The sequence below is a fragment of the Humulus lupulus genome, chromosome 1 (genome assembly GCF_963169125.1).
Source record: "Humulus lupulus chromosome 1, drHumLupu1.1, whole genome shotgun sequence".
Lineage (NCBI taxonomy): Eukaryota > Viridiplantae > Streptophyta > Magnoliopsida > Rosales > Cannabaceae > Humulus > Humulus lupulus.
The window spans coordinates 72969074-72975456 of record NC_084793.1 but is presented as its reverse complement, the minus strand read 5'-3'; the positions used below and the strand labels follow the sequence as shown (position 1 = coordinate 72975456).

The following is a 6383-nucleotide window of genomic DNA, read 5'->3' as shown; positions in this document are numbered from 1 at the left end:
GTGCCCAAAGCTAGATCCTATTTTTGTGCAATTAATCTTTTAATTAATTAATTTTTAAATTGTTTAAATTTAGAATTTTAATTATATTATTTTATTTCAATTAGAAAAATAAAATATATTTTAGTTGGTTAAGATTTTATCTTATGTTTTAATAATTATTTGAATTTGATTCTATAATTAGTTAAATTCAACTAAAATAAAAAGATGAAAAAAATGGTTATTTAATTAAAAGCTAGTTTTAATTTAATAAATTAATTGAAAAGTTAATTTCTAATTAATTAGTTTGGTCAACAAATTCCTAAAGATTAGCAAGAAAGCCTAAAAGAGAGGAGAATCATTATTGAAGTCTTGAAAACCACCTAAAGGCTATTTAGTTATTTTATTTCTATTTTTTCATAGGATGTAAATTTAGAAATACCCAATAGTACTCGGTTCATCATTTATTATTTATTTATTAATTTATTTTATTTATTTAAATAAATTTTAATTAATGTTTGATTGATAACATGATCATGCATTAGTCAATTACATGTCATTCATGAAACCTCACACAGTTTTCATTAATCATGCATCTTTTAGAAACATGATTATTTATGATTTTCCTAATTGTTTATATGAATTATTTTGGAGAAATCAATTGCATGTAGACTACTAAGTATTAAATTAGTTAAAACTTGGTAACTCACACCATATTATAGGCAATAGTTATTATATGCCTTTAAGATAACCAACTTTATTTAAAAAGTATTTTAGTAAAGTTAGATGAATGTAATGGGTAATTATCTAGATCACATTAATTGTAGAGACAAACTCTTTTATAATTAAATGTATTTTGTAATTAATTACATTAATAGGTTATTAATAAACTAGTAATTAATTTGGAAGTAATTGATTAGTTTAATAAAACACATTATTTCTAAAATAGTTAGTGAGAGAAGGTGAACATCTCAATGTGACCTATGGTCTCCAATATTAGTACAACACCGTGAGATATGAATAGCGCCTCAAGGCGAATTTGTTTCCATTCCCCTAAGGAAGGTTTCTAGACATATTAATACCAAGGTTGGCTTCTTACGAAGATAGAACGGAGTGTTGTATTTTAGGCTTGACAGACCCTAAGGCAGCACTCTCTATGTCAAGTCATGAATTGTGAAATAATGAGTTACACTTACAAAGATGAAATTAAGCTTTTGTAGTGGATAATTGCATCTTGACAAAACTAACGGTACTTTATTTTCAAAAGATAATATAAAGAGTTATTTTGAGTTTTAAATAATAAATATAAGATTGTCTTATAAGCTGTCTAAATTTAACTTGACTGACCCTAAGGCAGCACTTTATTTGATGGTAAGTTTTATTGTGGAATAGTAAATGTTTATTTATGTGTTTTATTTGTTGCATTCATGCATCATTTTACTTTTCGAATAATTGATATTTTTCAAATAGTAATATTGTTGTATTTTATTTCTTTTAGTAATGTCGAACGGTGACAATCCTATAATTGCATTACTTTCACTTGAAAAACTTAATGGTGATAATTTTATAAGATGGAAATCAAACATGAATCTTATGCTAATCTGTGAGAACCATAAATTTGTCCTAATTGAGGAATGTCCTGAATAGCTCATTGCCACTACCCCGAAGAATGTTCGGAACAAGTATGATGTCTGGATTCAATCCAACAAGGAAAAGTGTTCCATGCTTGTGAGCATGAATGATGTTCTGAGAACAAAGCATAAAACCATGGAAACTGCTTTTGAGATAATGGATTCTCTGCAGGCCATGTTTGGGCAGCAATATGATCAAAGTAGACATGAGGCTACTAGAACCTACATGACTACTAAGATGAAAAAAGGTGTTTCTATACTTGAACATGTCTTGAGCATGACTAACGTGATGTATGAAGCAGAAGTACATGGGGCCATCATTGATGAGCGTACACAAGTAAGCATCATACTTGAATCGCTCACTCCTGCCTTTTCTGCGTTTACCACCAACTATATTATGAATAAGTTGGAATTCAACATGACCCAGCTATTAAATGAACTGCAGACATTGAGTCTCTTAACAAATCTATTACAAAAGAGGCCGGGGAAAATGTGTTAGAGGAGAAATCTTCAACCTCTGAGGATAAATCCAAGAAGAAGAACAGCAACAATGATAAAGGAAATGGCAAGAAGTTCAAAAAAAGAAAGAACGCACCAAAATCCAAGGAGAACAAGAATGACAATAACACCAAGAAGAAAGAACCAAAAGGAAAATGTTTCCACTGTGGAGTTGAAGGCCACTGAAAGAAAAATTGTAAAAAGTATCTCTTGGAGCTGGAAAAGAATAGTAAATATGATTTACTTGTACTTAAAGCTTGTGTAGTGGAAGACAATATGTCATCCTGGATTTTAGATTCAGGAGTCACTAACTATGTTTGTTCTTCTATGCAGATATTTGAGTCATCAAGGGAGCTTGATGATGGCGAGGTGACCATGCGAGTTGGACGTGGAGCGCTCGTTTCAACTAGAGCAAAAGGGACAGTCTGTTTACATTTTGGGAACAATTATCTAATTTTGAACAACGTTTATTTTATTCCTAGATTTTATAGAAATTTAGTTTCTTTATCTATGTTGCATGAACAATCTTTTGATATTTCTTTTAATAATAATGCGATTGTTATTTCAAAGAATGGTTTCAAAAATTTTCAAGCAAAACATACAAACGGACTATATATGCTCAAACCTAATGAATGAACACTTAATAACTCAGAATTATTTAAAGTAGAAAAACCAAAAGGGAAACAAAAGACAAAAAGTTTCAAATGAGGATGAAAAATATCTTTGGCATATTAGACTTGGTGATATAGGTCTAGACAGTATAAACATGTTAAAAAAAGATGGACCTTTGAGAGAACTAAGAGTTGGAACTCTTCCAATTTGTGAATCTTGTCTAGAAGGTAAAATGAGCAAACGTCCTTTCTAGGCGAAGGACAGTAAACCTAAAGAACCTTTGGAGCTTGTACACAGCGAGGTCTGTGGTCCAATCAATGTACAAGTAAGAGGTGGGTATGAGTACTTCGTCACTTTTATTGATGATTACTCAAGATATGTTCATACATACTTAATGCTTAGGAAATCTAAAACCTTTGGTAAGTTTGAAGAATTCAAAGCGGAGGTTGAGAAGCAATTAGGTAAGACTCTTAAGACACTTCGATCTGATCAAGATGGAAAAAATTTGGATTTAGAATTCAAATATTTCTTGCTGGAGCATGATATTCTATCCCAACTCACAGCACCAAGCATGCCACAGCAAAATAGTGTATCTGAAAGAAGACACAAGACTTTGTTAGATATGGTCAGGTCTATGTTAAGCTACTCTTAACTTCCTCTCTCATTATGGGGATATGCACTTCAAACGACGACTTACATTTTGAATGTAGTCCTAATAACTCCATTTTAGTGTCGTTTTAGAATGTGTTTTTGTGGTAATCTTGAGTCTTTATGTTTATGTTGTACAAGATTACGCTTTTGTTTCTCTTTGTTGTAGGTTGGTGCGTTGAATCATGAGTTAAATGCCAAAAGAAGAGGAAATGGTGGGAAAATGGAGCTTTTGGTGGTTGCTTGACTCAAATTGGCGCTAGGGATGAATAATAATAAGTTTCGATGAAGGAAGGATGTCAAAAGGTTAAAATATGAAGAAAAAAAATAGAATTAAAGTCGCAACATGGGCTTAAGGGCTGCGACTCTAGTAAAGTCAGAGGCTGAAGGGTTTCTGAAAGGAATTAGAGTCGCGACTTGGTCAATAGAGTCCTGGCGCTAGTAGAAGTCAGAGGAAAACCAGGAGGTCCATGAAGAGGAGGGCCGATACCTAGGTTTAGAAGGTCGCGACGCCCGCAGATGTTAACCAAATGCTGAAGGGCTAAAAAAGGACACGGGTTGCGACCTTAGAAAGGCCAAGTCGCGGTCTACCTATGAAGAAAAGAGGAAATCGTGTTTTTTTGGTATAAATTCATACTTTAGGTTTTAATTAGGGTTAGGTCATATTTTAATTACGAATTTAGAGATTAAATTTGATTCAGAGACAATTTTTTCTGCACTTTCATATTTTTATTTCTTCTTCATGTCTTGAATTCTATGTTTCTGAATAATTATTTTGTTGTTTTAGTCATGTCTGATATGAACTAAACATCTCTATCTAGGGGTTAATGTAGTCGCTTGGATTTCTATTTAATGTTATTATGATGTTCTATTAATTCTTCTTCTTTATTCTAATCTATATAATGTGTGCTTAATGCTAGCAAATCTCTGATAAATATTTGCTTGATTTATCATTTTGATTCAAAATTTGAAAGATGAGAATTGAATATGCTATCATTATATAGACATAAGTTACATATTGGACGAAAGTACATGTATGGCTTATGTAGCAATTAGGTTTCTATGCTTATTTCCTGCTATATGTTTAAGTTTATCACAGAGATGTAGAAAACTTGCATATAGGTTGAGATCTTATACCTTGAAAAAGAATAGGAATCGGTTCATGTTAACCTGTTATTAGAATATGAAGGAAGAAATTTAGAACTGATTAATAAAATTAATAGAATTAAAAGTTGATGAAGTTAATACCCTAGGTCTTTTTATTATTTATTTTTATCCTTTGATTAATTGTTTTGTTTTTTTAGTTATTGAAATTGTGTTTATAGTTAGATCTATTCATCTTAATTTTACTTGCCAAATAGAAAGTAAAGAGCAATTATTGGTAATTGGTTAATAGTATCTGTGGGATGATATCCATTCTTTCAGAATTTATTACTTGACACGACCACGTACACTTGCATGCATATTTTACCGATCAAGTTTTTGGCATCGTCCGTTGCCGGGGACTTAATATCCGATATCAAAATTAATTGTTTTTTGTTCTAATTTGGTTTTTGTGTTTTATACTCATTTGGATCAAAGTTGTATTGTGTTTTAGGAATTATTGGTATATGCGGGGAAGTAGAAAAAAGGAGCTCATACAAGTAGATCTTGAAATTGAAGGAACATTCAGACAAAATCGAAAGATAAAGAAAAGGCTACATTTTGCCATGGCTGAGAATCAAGGAAATGCAACAAACAATGCTGCTAATGTTAATAATATCCCAAATATTGCACAGGTTCCAGTGGAACGAGGACCAAGGACGATTAGAGATAATGTACTTCCTACTATCACAAGAGTGCATTCATGCATTACACACCCCACTATTGCTGCAAATAATTTCGAGATTAAGCCAGCAATATTACAAATGGTGTAGTCTACTGTTCAGTTTGGGGGGTTGCCCACAAATGATCCAAATTTGCACATAGCCAATTTCCTGAAGATATGTTCAACATTTAAGATGAATGGGGTGAGTGACGATGTGATCACACTTAGATTATTCCCATTTTCTCTATGAGACCGGGCGAAGAGTTGGCTAATTTCACTGCAAGCTAATTCTATCAAAACATGGGAGGAGTTAGCTCAGAAGTTCTTAGCAAAGTTTTTCCCTCTAGCAAAAGCTGCAAAGTTGAGAGGGGAAATCAATAATTTCTACCAGACAGAAGGGGAATCGTTGTATGATGCATGTGAAAGATTTAAAGAATTGTTAAGGAAGTGCACACATCATGGTATGGAGAAGTGGATGTTGGTCAATAATCTTTATAATGGGTTGAATAGTACTACTTGTATCATAATAGATGCTGCAACAGGAGGTGCTTTCATGAGCAAGAGTGCCAATGAGGCATATGAATTGCTAGAGGAGATGACAATGAATAACTACCAGTGGCCAACTAAAAAGGGACAAACCAAGAAGGTGGGTGGTATGATTGAATTAGATGCCATTACAATTCTTACAGCGCAAGTGGCAGCTTCAACGAAGAAGTTACAACAAAGCAACCTGTCAGCTCAAACCATGCAAGTTCAAAGTTTATGTGGGGCATGTGGGAGTGCTCATCCATTAAATCAGTGTCCTGCCATTGATATGAATAATATACCTATGGAAAAATTCCAAGCTTTAGGAAATTTTCAAAGACCAGCCAACAACCCCTTTTCGATGTCATATAACCAAGGGTGGAGGAATCATCCTAACTTCATTTGGACAATTAATCAAGCTACACAACAGCCTTTCCCTCAAATTCAGCAACAATACCCACCTCCACAGCCACAACCACATAAGCCAACACATATGAAACAACCTGAAGTACAACCCGATGTACTGAACCAGTTCATGATAGAAACTAGGACATCTATCAGGAGTTTGGAGACTCAAATGGGGCAGTTGGCTACTTTGATGACAAACCGTGCTCAAGGAAATTTACCAAGCACTACTGAGGTCAACTGAAAAGAACAGTGCAATGCAATATCCTTAAGGAGTGGCA

The 6383-nt window shown here is 33.3% G+C and overlaps 1 non-coding gene across 1 annotated transcript; it reads right to left on the bottom strand.

The window, feature by feature from the left end:
* Nucleotides 1-5530: 5530 nt before the first annotated feature.
* On the bottom strand, nt 5531-5637 carry LOC133813273 (small nucleolar RNA R71). Its single transcript, XR_009884303.1, has one exon. It is a non-coding gene; the product is annotated as a small nucleolar RNA R71 (small nucleolar RNA).
* Between the last annotated feature and the right edge of the window lie 746 nt (nt 5638-6383).